This window comes from Ursus maritimus, unplaced genomic scaffold (assembly GCF_017311325.1).
Source record: "Ursus maritimus isolate PB19 unplaced genomic scaffold, ASM1731132v1 scaffold_20, whole genome shotgun sequence".
Taxonomy (NCBI): Eukaryota; Metazoa; Chordata; class Mammalia; order Carnivora; family Ursidae; genus Ursus; species Ursus maritimus.
The window spans coordinates 18,385,925-18,403,874 of record NW_024424453.1 but is presented as its reverse complement, the minus strand read 5'-3'; the positions used below and the strand labels follow the sequence as shown (position 1 = coordinate 18,403,874).

General features: G+C 34.5%; 1 long non-coding RNA gene across 1 annotated transcript; it reads left to right on the top strand.

Annotated features, from left to right (window-relative positions):
- The first annotated feature begins 346 nt into the window (after positions 1 to 346).
- On the top strand, positions 347 to 16,879 carry LOC103678303. Its single transcript, XR_572649.2, has 3 exons — positions 347 to 483; positions 16,326 to 16,360; positions 16,859 to 16,879. It is a non-coding gene; the product is annotated as an uncharacterized LOC103678303 (long non-coding RNA).
- Positions 16,880 to 17,950: the final 1,071 nt, after the last annotated feature.

Sequence of the window (17,950 nt, the reverse complement as noted above, 5' to 3'; positions counted from 1 at the left end):
ATATTTAAAATGCTATTAGTGGCTATGGATGGCACATTTTCTTGCATAATATCCCTTCATTCCCTTGATGTTTTCTAAATAGATAAGAGATCATTTTCAAGCATATGGATTCTAATCTTATAGCAACGTTTGGCGTTTTGGAAAGCCATATCATAAATTGCTAAATGAAAATGAATCACCAAATTTATACAGTAATTGGAGTAAAGTATTACAATCTGTGTCGTCAAAAAATGCCTCCCTTAAGAAATACCTAACTTCTTACAGAAAACTAGTCAAGGATATCTATAACTGAATGAGGAAGGACATTTATGGGAAAAAAATGCTTTGCAAAGCATTTCATTTGCAGTGCTGGCATTCATGGGCTCTATCAAGGGTTCTATTCCCTTTGAAATTTCTAGGTTCTGAGCTTAAGCATCACTGATCCAAGAGGAAGATCGAAGAAATAACGCACCAACAGTTACCAACTACACTCATCTCATATAGGTGAGTAAACGCTGAGGATATAGGCATTCTTTTTTTTTTTTTTTTTTTTTTTGGATATAGGCATTCTAAACACAGGTGAGAAGGTAGGTCTTTTGCAGGAAAGAATTGTAAAGTACATACATAGTGAACTATTCTCCCTGATTACAATACATGGGTTCTGTCTATTTAATTTTCCCTGTCTATGCTCCAAAGAAAAAAGTACATTACCACAGTGAGGCTACGAACAAAAGAAACTTGTTTGGAAATAAAATTGTGGTCAGGGACTTGAACGTTCAAGAAAGCTAATTTTCTTCAGGTTATAGATATTTGAAATGAGAGAAAACTATATGTAAAAGTGTATGCCTATCTATATACATTCAGATTTTATGCCATAAATATATTCATCCTGGGCCATAAGTTTGTAAAATATTCTTTGGATTTAAATTGTTTTTTAAATAAATTAGAAATCTTGTCTATAAAAAAGTCCAAGGTATTTATCTCTATATATGTACTATTATTAACCTAGCTAGTTAAAATGCAGTTATTTAGACTTAAGGTTAATAATTTTTGTGATATCTTCTAGATTAAAACTTGAATAAAATCTGGAAAAACTTTTGAAAAAGAATTCTGAAACTCCTTGATGCAAAATTTGTATTCATTTCAGACTGCTTAGCTTGAGGATTCTTGCATTGCAATGCTCAATATTTGTGCATAACGTGCTTCAATTTAAACCCGTATTGCAAGCCTAATAGACTTCTAATGATACGCCACACTACAGATTCCCAAGGAATCTAAAAAAAAAAAAAAAACAAAAACAAAGAAACCAACTTCTAGAACTAATAAGTGAATTCAACAAAGTCACAAAATTCAACCAGGTCACAAAATGTCAGATAAGCATTCAAAACAATCAATTGTATTTCTGTAACTTACAATGACAATACGGGCACCAAAATTAAAAATACAGTACTATTTACAATTGCTTAAAAAAAGTACATAGGTATAAATCTCACCAAACATGTGTAGGGTACTTATGCTGAAAACTACAAAACACTGATGAAAGAAATCGAAGTCCAAATAAATGGACAGAAATAATCTTTCATGGATTGGAAGACTCAACATAGTAAAGATGCCAATTTTTCCCAAATTGTTATATTGGTTTAAAGTGATTCTTATCGAATGCCCAGCAAGATTTTTTTTTTTAAGTTATAGATGAACTTCTACTAAAATTTATATGTAAAGTCAGAGGTACTATAATAGATTAACAATTTTGAAAAATAAGAATAAAGTCAGGGAAATACCTTTATCCAATTTCAAGTGCTATTATAAAACTATGGTAATCAAGACTTTGAGATCGGTGAATGGATAGACACATAGATCAATACAGTGATATACAGGTATCCCTTGCTCTTCAAAAGTTTGCATTATGCCATTTCACTCTTACAAAAGACACACATTACTATCTGTTTTCACAACCAAAAGAAATCTGAAGAGGATAGTCACTTTCATAAGACAAAAAAGCAATAATAGTATTCAGCATGTGTTTTGCAGTAAGCTGGTGTAAGGGCAGCAGGTACCCTGAGCTGAGAAAGGGGCCCCGCCCAGCTCCCTCCCTGGGACCTACACTCAGCATCTCAGCATCAAGCCACCATAGGCTTTGGACTGCGTCTGTGAGCATCTGTGCTTTCTCTCCACTTATTTTGTGCATCTGTTAGCAAGATGTGTCCTAAGTTATCAGAAAAGCTGAAGAGGAGTTATATCTGGGTCAGGGAACGCTCAAAATTTTTCCTCATAATGGTATTTGCTTCTTTGCTTTATGTCATTTCAGCTTATGAAAAATTACATAGGAATGCTCTACTTTTGGATAGCAGGGGAAACCTGTAGAGAATGCAGTTAGAAACTAACGCAAAGCTGCCAAACTGATTTTGAGATAAGTGAAAAGCAATCCAATTCAGGAATGAGAGCTTTTGAACAAATGGTGCTTGGTGAATTGTATAACCATAAACAGAAGAAAAAGAGAGGGGGGTAGTGATGGAAAGAGAGGAAGGAAGGAAGGAAGGAAGGAAGGAAGGAAGGAAGGAAGGAAGGAAGGAAGGAAGGAAGGAAGGAAGGAGATACATAGGCAGGCAGATATCTGATCATATTTTTGAATGATAAAATGGCAGAGAAATAAGATTGATAGCATAATTAATATAAATACATATATATGCATATATACATAGAGACAGATACAAGTTGAATATTTTTATATTTACCTGTGCTTTGCATATGAAGAATACACAGAAAGAATTGGGCAAGTAGAATCAGGAGAGAGAATTGGAGAACTGTGCTTTCAAACCACACAGGTATGATTACCAGAAAGAAAACTGTGGCATTTTTAAAGAGGCAATCCCCTACAGTCAGCTGTCCATATAAATCTGTTAGGATTGAATGAGAGCTTCCTCTAAGCCTAATAATGCTTTGCTGTTTTATCAGCCCCTGCCAACATTTTATCTCAAATTAACCTTGAGATCCTACCCACATTTGTTTCCTAAAACTGTTAAAGTTGACTTTTTAAGTTGCTAGTGACAGAAAGGCTACTCAAATCAGCTTAAGTAAAAAAGAGAACCTCAGTGGCTCCATAATGGAAGGTAAACTTTGCTCCAAGAGCCATGAGTCCTCTTTCTTTCTGCTTTTGTTTGATCTGGGTTCTGATCACTCTCCTAACAGAGATGGTCCTCCTTCAAATGGCAAAAGGAGTTAGTGACCCAGAAAAAAGAGAGAACTCTCCTCTTGCCACTGCATTAGGTTTACATTTCAGGGAAGGTCTCTGATTGGTCTGACATGGAAACAAAGCTTATGCTTTTTAAAATTATTTTTTTAAAGATTTTATTTTTAAGTAATCTCTATACCCAACATGGGGCTCAAACTTACAACCCTGAGGTCAAGAGTCATGTGTTCTTCCAACTGAACCAGCCAGGTGCCCCACAATGCTTATGCTTTTTGACACGAGATTTGCCTCAGAGCAGTGAGATAATACCATTAGTCCAGATCCTAGGGCAGAAGGAGCTGCCCAAAGAAGTGAGGAAGAAAGGACTGCGCTGTTGTCCTTCGTAGCTGGTTTGGCATCTTTGCCTCTCCACTCTGGTGTCTAGTTTGGCCCACTGTTTTCTTCAACTCAGGACTCATCATGACACTAATCATTAAGGGCTATGATAAGAAGTAACTGAATAAAACATGTATTGAATTGAATTGGAATTTGTCGGTAGTTCACATTTGGTCCATCTCCAAGGGAAGCATATCACTGTGAAATGGCACCAAAATTTTATATATTATATATTTTACATATTACATATTGCCTCCACATTTAACATCATTTTCCCCAATAGGTGCTCAAAAATAACCACAAATAAATGAGTAAATTTACCAAAAAACATTGTTTGCTGGCAGTCTGTTTGTTTATGCAAAATGTATGAAACAGAACTCCCTCATGTTCTATAAATGAACTTTTTATGGCCTTGAAACTAAGCAACTCCTTTTTGTAAGTGGTAAATTACTCTTTATACTTCTCAGAATCTGTTCAAATCAGTATCTGACATGTATCAGAAGCATGGTAAGTTCTAGAAAAAGATCATATATACACTGATCAAAATTTAGTAGCACAACTAAGAAGGGTATATGGTTAAAATGGTTTAAAAAAAAACCTCTGTTGTGTAAAATACAGGACTCTGTCAACAGATACCCTTGGGGTGTGACATTTTAGACTCCCTGAAACTAAATATACCTTAACTTGAAACGGATTTTAAAATAGAAACCTCCTTACAGGGGTGCCTGGGTGGCTCAATCATTAAGCGTCTGCCTTCGGCTCAGGGCGTGATCCCAGAGTCCTGGGATCGAGCCCCACATCAGGCTCCTCCACTGGGAAGCCTGTTTCTTCCTCTCCCACTCCCCCTGCTTGTGTTCCCTCTCTCGCTGGCTGTCTCTGTCAAATAAATAAAATCTTTAAAAAAAAAAAAAAAAAAAAACCCTTACAGTGAGTCCTTGCCTATTCACCTCTCTTCCTTAATTCCTACACTTCCCTTATGACTATGTCAAGAATAGAGTATCTCCTACCACTGACATTCCAAGGAATCACTTGGCTTACTATTGCAAAAGAATAGGTATAAAGATACGCACTTCAACTTAGCCGGAATCAGGTATAAAACGTAAATATCAAAAAATGCATACTGTCAACATAGCTATTTTGTTAAGCCCTTTATGTTATCTGGAAAAATCTGTTATTGTTATTGGCTTTCAAAATGGAGACAAGTATAATTTAAAATTTAATGTATTTAATGATTTTAAAAATTACACTACTGTCTTTCCACCTCCATGTCCTCCTTTTTGAAAACGCCAACATCTGTTAATTTTCATTCTTCTCATTTCGGTGTTTCATCACTCATTTTGTATGGGGAAGGGTTTTAAATATTAACATGGGTCAAATTGTTATATGTGACTGATGATTAGTTAGAAAATTAATTCTTTACAGATTTATCCCCTCACAAATCTTTCATGATAATTAACAGTCTCAATTGTCAAATACTGTCAACCAGTAAATCATGGCATCAAGAATTTGAAAATTACTCAATATGAAAATCATTATTTCACATGGTATATTACTTTCCTGTGATACGTTTCCTGAGTAATGGATTCCCATAGCTTGTTGATGTATATAAAATATGACTAACACTTTTAGGATAGATCATAGATAGCTAGAACGTAGACTTTACTTAAGCAATTCAAAACCTTATGTGAAAGTTTTTGGTTAATATTTGAATTGGTTACTCATAATTTTGCATAAGATATGAATATTGTTTAAATTAACATAGTTACTATTTAAACTTATCAAAAATGCCAACATCATATCTAACGGTAATCATAGTAATGATGAATTTGGGATGTCAGAGCCAAGTGGATATAACAAAAAAAAATGAGGTGAATATTTATTAATGATTTATTGTACACTAAATGCTATTCTTCGTATATTATATATATTATTACATTTAATATGATGTTATAATGCAGGTACTATTTCATCCCATTTTACACATGAGAAAACCTGAGAAGCTGTGTAAACTAATAAAAGAAAGTTGAAGATAGTGAATAATAAAAACTGGATTACAACACAGAGTCTGGCTTCCGCAGCCCGCTCTATGGTATCAGTTCTACTGACAGTCACATATATGAAAATGTCCAGCCTCTTAAAAAGAATAATCATTTATTAAAATTGATTAATAATTCAGGCATTACTGAATTATTCATTTAATAATTATTAAATGAATAATTTATGTATTATTTTTAGATGATCCAAGTCTTTATTTAAAATCAATCAATACAAAAGCCTTGTGGCTTTTGCTGTTTTCTAGTTAAATCAACTGATTTACTAATTATACTGTTTGAATTATACATGCTTATACAATGCATGTATATCCATATTGCAAAATACTGTTTTTCCCATTTTTTTTAATCATCAGCTTTTAACTTCTTGTTTGTTGTATGCATGTGATTATTAGAATATTCTATATGAGAATTTGTTGAGGGAGCTTATCTTTTAAATTTTTTTTTAAGATTTTATTTATTTATTTGACAGAGAGAGAGGCAGCCAGTGAGAGAAGGAACACAAGCAGGGGGAGTGGGAGAGGAAGAAGCAGGCTCCTAGCAGAGGAGCCAGATGTGGGGCTCAATCCCAGAACGCTGGGATCAGGTCCTGAGCCGAAGGCAGACGCTTAACGACTGAGCCACCCAGGCGCCCGGAGGGAGCTTATCTTTTTAACTGATAAATTTTGACTCTTTAAATCTCCATTAGAAGAAAGTAACTTCTGTTATATTCCTCAAAAGTCAATACATTTTGACATCTTGATAATTCAAAGTTTGAAGTTAACTGTTAAAGCTACATGGGAATTATTTCTACATCTGTTCATACTTACAGTAAGGTAAAATAAATTATTTAAAAAATATTTCTATCTTTAGTTTATGTATATTTCCAAATCCCTAATCCAAATATTTTACTTCTCTTTGTTGCAAGTTTTGCACTGCTCATTTTAAATGCCTAAGACAACTGTTTGACAATTTAATAACAAACTTATATTCATTTTCCTTAAATAAATTATATTATAAATATAAATCATGACCTAAGCCTTAAACTGATATTAAAGCAAGCAGATAAACTTATTTGTTTACTAAATCTTATTATTTGTCTAGAATTCCACAGTTAAAATCATTAAAACCATTTATTTTCATCTTTATAATTTTATTTTTTAAAAGATAATTTTTGTTTAACACAGTTTTATGATTAAGTCAATATTTATTGACTAGTAGTATTTGTCAGGCATAGGCTAGGAGCTGAGAACACAGAAATGGCAAAATATAACCCTAACCTAGAAGAATCTGGAAGAACTACTTCAATGTAGTAGTGAAGCAGAAAGGACAAGAATTATTACAGTTTAACTGAATGGGAGATAAAACAAGAAATGGTAAAGTATTAGGAAAACACATATTTCTGTTTAAAAGTGTGGAAAGTATCTCATGAGCAGTCTTTTAAAAGGATAGATTCCTAGTGGAAACTGTGCTAGGGCAGTCACACCAGAGATTTAATTTTAGTCAATGCTCATATATGCTAATCCTTCCATCAAGACCATTGGCTTTCTTTAAATAGCCTATAGAAGTGCCATCTGGATGAGAGTTCATGAAATTACTCATTGTTATCTGTCATGCCTATCTGTCAGCTATCAGGGTCCGGAAGTGGAACTTTTGTGGTTACACGTGTGCAGATACTATCCACCACACACACATGTACATGCAAGCATGAAGACTCACGTTTTTAGGTCCTGAGATTTGATTTTGGTTGTAATATTAAACAAGATAGAATGAATGAAAACAAACGGGACTGCAGTTTTGCTTGTAAACACATAAGCACCTATTGTAATTAACTTACATGGAGATAGAGACAGATTTTCCCTTTGGTACCTATGTAAATCAAGCAAAAATTAGCTATGATAAAATCTATTTCTTAACATTCATATGTAAATTTAAAAATCAAGGATTTAATGAGAAATCATTTTAATATAAAGCAAATATTACTGGCATTGAGAACTTTCTAGAGAATTAATGTTTAGAAATAGCCTGAAAGCAAGTACCAAGCTGCTTTTTAATTAAATGGAGGAGTTAAAGGAAGGAGTTTGAAAGCATCATGTTCAGAAATGACTTCATGAAATAAATTATTGGTAATCTTGGATGAATAAGTTAAAGGAGGAAAAAGCCAACTAATATAACAACAATATACAAAAACATCCAAGTTTCTTTCTTACTTCTTCACTACTATCTGCAAATACACAATCCAAGATAAAACAACTTTGACACAAAAGAATAATACCAAGAAGAGCTTATTATTTGGATCAACTGCTTTAAAAAGGTAACAGGAAAAAAATTAACATTTCAGTGTAAGATCAGATGAATGACAATTTCATGAAGTTTATAATAAGGATCGTATTGGCTATAATAAATGTGTTTGGACATTATATTTGGGAAATATGTAAATGTATCTGGATACAAACAAATATACAGTTGCTAATTTAAACAACTTCAATAAGAGTTCATAAATTTAATAAGGCTAGACTGTTGTCTGATATTGTAAAATGTGTAGAAGCATCAGTGGTATATCGAAGTCACAGTCATAGATGGTCATAGAATCTGAACATCAGTGCAGGAGTTGTCCAATTTGCATAACCATAAAAACCTCGACTGATTTGTGACTGCAGAATCATCATATGTGTCTTAAGCATATTTAGGAACATATTTACAGCCAGTAAAGGTGCAAAAAGCAATACTACTCTTTGGAGAACCAACCATTAAAAAGGAGCCCTCCACTACAGAGTTTAAAACTCCTAGCTTTGATGGTCCAGTGTCACCTGCTGTCACTGCAGATGTGTATGTGAGGCCTCCTGCTCTCTCAGCTTGAAGGCTGAGTCTCAGCCTGAGGCAGAGCCATATCGTTTGATGGGATGCTCTCCACAGTGGTAGCATAGCAGCTTTCAAAGTGAGAAAAAGATCATCTGTATTTTTAAGCCAACGAATGGACTAGAAATCCACCTAGGAATGAGTGTATAAAAGAAGGATCAATCTATGTAATTGAAAATTTTCATATTGTGTATATTTGTCATGTTGACTATTTCTATAATAAATATAAATAAAGTGGAAGGACTCCTGTGGCCACTTTCCACTTACTACACTTAAGCGATGGAGCAAATGTAACATGGTTCATTATAGGTATTGGCTGTCCTTTGCAAAGCTTTGCTCGATACCTTACTTCTAAGAACTTAGTTCTCATATCTGTTCAAAAAGAAATTAAAAATCAAATATTCCTAAAAGAAGGATTCCAAAATATTTCTGATACTAAGTAAATAAAAAATAATAACCTTCAGGACTTTCCAATGTTTTCTGTCCATAAGAAAAAGGAAAAAAATGTATACAGATAGGAAAGCAAAAAATGCAACCCTCCTTATAGAAAGATAACAAATGTTCTACTAAAATAACTGAGTCTAGCAAGACTACATAAGGTCACCATAAAAATTAATCATACTTTATATGTTGGTAACAGAGCTGGAACTTTAACAAAATACGATTTAAAATATCACCAAAAGCATGAATTTAAGGTTACCTTTTTAAAAACATATGCAGGAACTCTCCTTCAAAAACTATGACATATTACTGAGAGAAATTAAGTAAGAGCTAAATAAATAGAGATATGCCACTTTCACCATTTGGAAACCTCAATATTGTTAAGAGGTTGATCCTCCCAAATTGATCTGCAGATTTATTACAATCAAAATCAAAATTATTCCAACATCTTCTTTTTAAATAGAAATTTTCAAGTACATTTTAAAACTTACATGTAACTTGGACTTAAAATACTAAAAACAAATTTTAAGAAGATTAATGAAGCTTGAACTTTCACATTATCTAATTTTAAGAATTACTATACAAGTACAATCAAGAGAGTGTTATTGACAAATTGTTAGGTAGATCGATAGACCAGAATAGAGTACAGAATTAATTCCAAACGTATCTAGTCAATTGATATTTGACATCATGCCAAAGTAATCTAATAGGGAAAGGGAGGGTATTTGTTTTTGTTTTTTTAACAAACAGTGCTGGGAAATTAGATAGCTTTATGTAAAAGAATGAACCTTGATCCTTTACCCATACTATAATAAAATTAACTCAAAATATTAGAGTTAAGACTATAATACTTCTGGAGGAATATATAGCAGGAAATATTTGTAACCATTACTTAGGCAAAGATTTCTTAGGATAGAAACTTATAGGTTTTATAGAAATAAAGGACAAAATTAGCAATATGAAAACTAAAAACTTCCATTCTTAAAAAAATACTATTAAGGTTTTGAAAAAAGAAGCAACAGACTGGAAGAAAACAGTTTTTAAAACTCCTTTTTGTAAAAAGCCTATATTTATAATATTTAAAGGAATCTTAAAACTAAATAATACAAAGAAAACAACCTAGGGGGCAAAGGTTTGAAGAGTGCATCACCAAAGAAGATATATGAATGGCCAATCGGTACAAAAAAGATGTTCAAAAACTGTGGTCATCAGTGAAAGGCAAAAAAAAAAAAAAATTGATAATACATCACTATACATTTATTAGAAAAGCTAAAACATAAAAAAAATTTAAATATAAAAACAACACCTGACAATCCCAAGTGCTGACAATGATGTAAATAAACTAGATTTCTCATACATTACTGGTGGGAACACAAGTGGTATAGCCATTTGGGGGGGAAAAAAAAAGGTTAGTAGGTTTTTACAAACAATATATGGCGCTATAGCCCTACCCCTAAATATATATATACCTAAGGGAAATGAAAATTATGTTCACACAAAAGTCCGTATGGCAATATTTACATGAAATTTATTCATCATTGCCTAGAAGTAGACAAACTTTTGTGTGACTTCATTTATATAATATTCTGGAAAGTTAAATTTACTGGCACAGAACAGGAGTTGGGGGGTGAGAATTAACCACAAAGGTGTCATATAAGGAAATTTTTAGGGTGATGCTGTTGTTTTGGATCGTGGTGGTAGATAATAACTCTAGCCCTAGGTCTGACTGCATATTTGTTAAAAATCGTGGAATTGTCTGCCACAAACAATAAACTATGCTACATAAAAATTAAAAACCAAATCATTCAAGGGTATCACAAGAAGGACTGCATATTGTGGCAAATGAATCTAATTATATTACAAGTGTATGATAAACTCCATCAAAAGGTAGGAATTAAGTAGCTGACCTAAGAAACTCCAAAAAGCAGTGTTGTAACTGGACACTATGAGATGAAAGACAAAAAAAGTTTACATAAATACTGTATTCTAGGGTTTTTTTTTTTTTTTCTCAAAGCAGTACTGGTTAGCAATTAAGAAACAATCTGACTTATATACTGAGGTTGAAGACAGGAATATAAAAAGGTGTAAATGATGAGCCAGCCATTTCACCCTCTGAGAAAGAAGTTAGAAAGCTTACGGGAAGGAAGGATAGAATAAATCCTGTGGTCCTGGATCAGAGTAGAAGATATCAGTATCAACTCATGTTCATCTTAAAATATCTGCAAACGTAGAGACACAGAATTAAACACAGTATTTTGTAGGCAAGACTGTCCACACAGTGTATTTCCTAGCTCTTCTCTGGAGACAGACCAGAAGCAATGACACCCCAGTAGAAACTGGTACACCCACTGCCCAGATCTTAGCTTCCAAATGTCATAAGCCACCAGAAGGACCTAAAGCTCTGAAGACAAGTGTCTACTTTTAAGGCTGGAGCAAAGGAAATACAGGATAATCCAGAATCTTCTTGTAGCTCCAAAAAGTCACGAAGTACTTAAAAGTGAAATTGGGGCAATATCAAATGACACGGAAACTAACTTGAAAGAGCTCCTAATGGACCTAATGTAACAGTCTAATGTGGGGGGATCTGCCTCCACTCACAATAGACATACTAAGAATCCCTAGTTTTAAAAATCTACCAGAAACATTTGAAAAGAATTAGTTATGAATTGAAAATATAAAAGTTGAAAGTCTGCAAAGTATATATGCATTATAAACACTAGGTTAGTTCTATGGCTATCAATTGCTTAGCCCTACTGGGTAATGCATATGGACCTGTACTGAACTCCTTGAGGCCAGATAAAATAACCTGCCTTCTCCCACAAAACTCCTTATAGTACCTCAAAAAAAATGACAATTTTTGCATTTTATATAGAAAATTTAGATTATTTTACACACTTATTGGCCTGCTCAGTGAAGAAAAGTCACAAAAACTTTAGAAGAAACTTAGAAGTTGTTGAGTTTAATCGTATATATAACGCATAAGTATACTTTATTATACAGTGCAGTACTCAGGCTCTTCTTGACCATCTCATGATAATCTTTTCTGCTCATTATTAATAGATATTAATGCATGTTTTATTTATCTTGTATCATTATATACATTTTAATTAATTTGAGTTTTATTTAAGGAAAAATGCAGATACTTGTCAAATTCTTACTTTGGTGCCATATAATACTTATAACACGAAATATTTTATAAAGTTTTTTCATAGATTTGATGTCATCTAATCTTTATTTTTATGATGGAAAAAGAGCTTTAAATATTATCCACCATAAAGTATAAAGTAATAATTTTTATTTTTTAAAATATTTTATTTATTTATTTATTTAAGAGAGAAACAGAGATAGAGACTGAGTGTACAAGCAGAGAGGAGAGGAAGAAGCAGATTCCCACTGAGCAGGGAGCTGGGATCATGATCTGAACCGAAGACAAACGCTTAACCAACTGAGCCACCCAGGTGCCTCAAAATAATCATTTTAAAAGGCCCTCTATTGATAAAGGTTTTATTATTATGGTCTCTCCTTCTCTACCCTCCCACCCCACAGCACAGACCTACTCTGGTTTCTGTTTAGTATCACAGTGCTCCTTGTCAACACAAATTAACTCGGGAGGTGAACGGTTTGTTTTTTGTTGTGACTTCTTCAGGCAATAAACAAAAACCCAGAATAAATAAAATCTGAAATACTTATGCTGGCAGGTCTATTGCCATGATTTATGGTCAATGTAGATTTTCCTCTTACAGTAAAGTCTTATGTCGGAAATATTTTGTCAATAACAATATTACACAAAACACAATCATAGTAATATTACTGGAAAAATGTATTGGTGTATAGAAGCAGGCTTTAGTTCATCAAGGAATATTATTATAAAACAGTTTTGGTAAAGAATGTTTAGCTTCGTGTTTGTCAAAGGGAAGGAAGAGCTATTTGAGGCTCAACTTTTTCCTGTTAGCACACATGTATTTCATGCTCTTTGTTATGCTGGCTTTCCATTAAATTTATTTATGCTCCATTGCTCTTAGGAGAAAATAATACTCATACAGAATTTTAGTTGATTTGACTCTAACAAATAGCATTCTGTATTTTCTTCTTTAGTGACGTTCCCATGCTACTGCTTTCCTCATACATAAGAAACTTTAGTAAAACCACCAAATTATGGGGCGCCTGGGTGGCACAGTGGTTAAGCGTCTGCCTTCGGCTCAGGGCGTGATCCCGGCGTTATGGGATCGAGCCCCACATCAGGCTCCTCTGCTATGAGCCTGCTTCTTCCTCTCCCACTCCCCCTGCTTGTGTTCCCTCTCTCGCTGGCTGTCTCTATCTCTGTCAAATAAATAAATAAAAATCTTAAAAAAAAAAAAACCCACCAAATTAGATTTTGACTTTTTATACTACTTATCAGTCATATTTTAACAGTGTTATTGAGGTACGATTGACGTACAATGAATGGCAATACTTAACGTGTATAGTTTTATTTGTTTTAATGCACATTCATAGAACCATCACAATAATCAAGATAATGGACATATCTATCACTTCCAAAAGTTTCCTTGTGTCCTTTTTTTAATCCTCTCTTTGGTCCCTCTTTTCTTCAGGAAAACACTAATCTACTTTCTGTGACTATACATTAGTTTCCATTTCCTATATTTTTAAAAGTAGAGCCATATTATATATTCGTCTTTGCCTGGCTTCTTTCACTCAGCATTATTTGGAGATCGGGACATATCGTGTCATGCAGCAATAGCTTCTTTTTTTTGCTGAATACTATTCCATTATGTATGCACATATCACAATTTGTTTCTTTATGCACATGTTAATGGACATCCAGGTTGATTCCAGTTTTTTACTATATCAACTAAATCTTCGTATGGACATTTACTATTATTTCTCTTCCTAGGTCAATACCCATGAGTGGAATAGCTGGATTACACTGTAGGTACAGGTTTAATTTTTAACAAACTTCCAGGGTATTCATGGAGACTATAGAGAAATTTGAGGAGTAATTCATACGGTCAATGTGATAGCTACAATACCTGTCAAAACTTTACATCTTTTCATGTAACGGAAAGGTGAGAAATTCGTCAGTTATCAGAAGAATGGCTCTATCTCATTAGGGGTAGATATAGCATTGTTTGGTTGTGGTATGGAAGTTCCAATGGTGATAAAAAGATGTATATGGAAAGTGAAAAGCCAAATTAGCAATTTATTACCTCTCAGCTCCAAATTCACCCTTATTTGCCTCCTCTGTGATAATGAAGATAGTCTGTAAAAACTTCTACTTTGTCACCTGGTACAATGTTAACCCTGGTCAATAGAGGACAAACATGAAAGAAGAAGGGTTGTTTTCTTCCTGGTTTCTATGTATCTTGTTTGCTCACTAGGCTCCTGGAAAGTGCTCTGTCTTGCTTACCAGTTTCCTGGGGAGTACCCTTTCTCTAGTTACCATCTCCAATGCTCATGCAATTTATCTTGCCCTAGATTTCTACAGATTAGATTTTTCCAGTGCTTGATTCCTCAGTGCATGCTCCTATCTTTATGTCTACCAAGAATCTGGCTCATTTGACCTTCAAAATATACATCTCTATTGAATAAATAAATGAATAATTCAACATTAGAAAATCTTCAGAGGGGTGCCTGGGTGGCGCAGTCGTTAAGTGTCTGCCTTCCGCTCAGGGCGTGATCCCGGCGTTCTGCGATCGAGCCCCACATCAAGCTCCTCTGCTGGGAGCCTGCTTCTTCCTCTCCCACTCCCCCTGCTTGTGTTCCCTCTCTCGCTGGCTGTCTCTCTCTGTCAAATAAATAAATAATAATCTTAAAAAAATAATAAAGTCCAAATGGTGTTTAAAAAAAAAAAAAGAAAATCTTCAGAGATTTTTATCGCTAGAAGATGGCCCAGTTTGCAAAAAGGAATAGTACCATCTGTTTCCATTTGTAAACTCCATAAATGTTATTTCTCATAAATTAATATTGTAAAAATGGTGTATGTTGTAACTAAGCATACGATTAACGTTAATATCTATGACCAGCAATTAGCAACAAGTCAGACTCTTGGTCATTAGTATTAAAGAACATGGTCACCTTATTGGTTTAAATGAGAATCTATACTTTTATTCTTATTATGGCGATAGTGCCTTCTGTGAGAAGCATCAATTTTAGAAAAGTATGAAAAGGAACAAGACGACATGTTAGAAGGTTATTGCAGATGTCTGGTTACAAACTAATGGTGGCTTAGTCTAGGTTGTACATACCATGGCTAAAAATTAATGAAATACATATTTTAAAAGTAGAGCCATTCATACTGAATGTTGGATGGGTTATAAAAAATAAGGGAAATAAGACAGATAGAGCTAACTCAGATCTGTGGCTCAAGTAAATGTGCAATTGACTAGAATGATAAACACAGGAAGAAGGGTGTGTTTGAGTGGGACAGGACTTTAAGATTTCCATTCTCACTTTGCTAAGTTTAGATAGCTAAAACACATCCATGTGAAAATATCACAATGTAGTTGGAAGTACCAGAGCAGTTCTCAGAGTTGAGCTCCATAGGGATATGAGTTGCGAGAGTATTCATGGTGTAGCTGAAACATTTACTGCTCACCAAAAATCTATGTGTTCTCCCGATTTACCAGCCCTCCTGGATTTAGGCAGGGGTGATTAGTTATGCTGAAGGGCTGTGATTGAAAATCATATATGTCATTTTCAGACCAAATCTGAAAAGACAATGTGTGACCATTTAGCTCGTCCTTTGCCCTGCTAACTCCGATGGCTAAGTTTTCATATGATGCATTAAAATATGTTAGACTGTTCACCAGCCTATTTTCCCAAATGACTATTAGGTTTTATATTGTCTATTAGAATCAATTGAAAACATCAAGAGAATACCTGAATATGTAGGTCTAGAGTTCAGAATAGAAGTCCAATCTAAAGATATACATTTGGAAATCATGAACATATAAATGTTTTTAAGTGTTGATAAAGATTCTTTGATCAAACCTGAGTCAATGTCTTAAATATCCTGGACCTATATGTGCACTGCTTGTAAATCTAGTTTTAGCAAAACCCTGCTAATTCAGTTAAACCAGAACCCCCCCCCACTCTCAATATCTTATCCCCCTGTTTATCTGTTAGGTTGCTCATCCTTCACCATCCCCCAGATGATATCTGACCACCCTGGTCTGTCTTCAGCAAGAATCCTGAATCCTGTTAGGTAGGGTTAGCCAGAACCCCCCATATCCCTGATGTTTCCTCTTAGTAATTTTCAATCCACTGACCCCCACCCTGCTCCTAGGCTATCAATTTCCACCTGCCCATGCTTTATTCAGAGCTGAGCCCGATCTCGCTTCCCAAAGTAAAATCTCTTTACAGTGGTCCTTGTACCTATCATAATGGTCCTGAATAAAGTCTGTCTTACCAACTATAACAAGTAACATTGAATATTTTTTTTTCTGTAACAGTATCCAGAATGACTCTGATCGGGAAGTGAATAAAGGTAAGTAAAGAAAATAGATGCTATAAGAACTGAGCCAAGAAGCACTGGAAAGAGCTAAGACAAAGGGGATGTACAATTAAAGAGGCTGAGAAAGAATAGGATTTGAGGTAAGAGAAAAATCAAGAGGGTAGTATTCTGAAAGCTATGCACAGAAAATATTTTGAGGAGAAATCAGCCTACTACTCTGTATTGTTGATCTATCAAGTAAAATTTAGATTTGTATTGACTACTGCATATAGAACAGGGAGGAAATTTGTGACTTCGAGACAAAAGTTTGGAAGAGCAATTAATATATAAAAACTAATTGTAGGGGATTTTTAAAAGAATGGGAGGAGAGAAATTATGTTCAAAGACTGAAGACAATAACAACTTTAGAAGATTTTTTTTTCCCCTGGAAAACAGAACAGGCAGATGGATCATTATGATGGGGGGATTTGGAGTTAACATTTGTTGTTGTTGTTGTTGTTGTTGTTGTTGTTGTTGTTGTTGTTGAGACAGAGAAAGTGTGTGCAACTGGAAGGGAAAGGAAGAATATTAAGCAGGCTCCATACCCAACATGGAGCTGAAGTGGGGCTCAATCTCACAACCCTGAAATCATGACCTGAGCTGAAACAAAGAGTTGGACATAAAACTGAATGACCCATCCAGGCGCCCACACCCAGAGGTTCTTTTTTTTTTTCTTTAAAGATTTTTATTTATTTATTTATTTATTTATTTATTTATTTGACAGAGAGAGACAGTGAGAGAGGGAACACAAGCAAGAGGAGTGGAAAAGGGAGAAGCAGCCTTCCCGCCAAGTAGGGAGCCCGATACAGGGCTCGATCCCAGGACCCTGGGATCACTACCCAAGCTGAAGGCAGACGCTTAACAGCTGAGTCACTCAGGTGCCCTCCCCCCTCAGAAGTTCTTTTTAAGATGAAAGAAATGCATATTTTTATGCTCATGAAAATTATTTGATAGAGAAAAAGTGGATGATGCAAGAAACCTGAAGTGATTACCCTTTCTTTCTCTTTCTTTCTTTCTTTCTTTCTTTCTTTCTTTCTTTCTTTCTTTCTTTCTTTCTTCTTTTTTTCTTTTTTTGGAGAAATTCTGAAGTGATGTTGCTGAGTAGAGAACATGTGATATGATCCAGTACATGATAGGAATTCCTAAGAGCACTGGGAGAGTTCATGTATAGTAACAAGAGAGAAGGCAGATTAGAATGCCACAAATGCAGTTTGGCACAGAGGTATTAGGATTACATTATCTTCTGACAGCTTCTATTTTCTCAGCAACAGAGAAAGTAAGGCCATCAGCTGAAAATGAAGAAAGGGAAAGNGATACCTGAGAGAGAGGGGAGAAGAGAAGCTAGGTATTAGCTATTTTAGGAAGCTGACAGTATGAGCATTCTAAGGGAATGCAACAGAGTTGCTTGGAAACATTGTTCAAAAAAGACCATAGATTCTGAATATAGGGCAAACTATCATTTACTTTGCCATCACAAGAGAGTAGGAAAGGCATTATCACCATCAAAGCTGGAGATCATCATACCATCTCAATTAGGAAAGAAAGAACAGTGTTGTAATATCAAAGTATCCCCTACATTTTTTT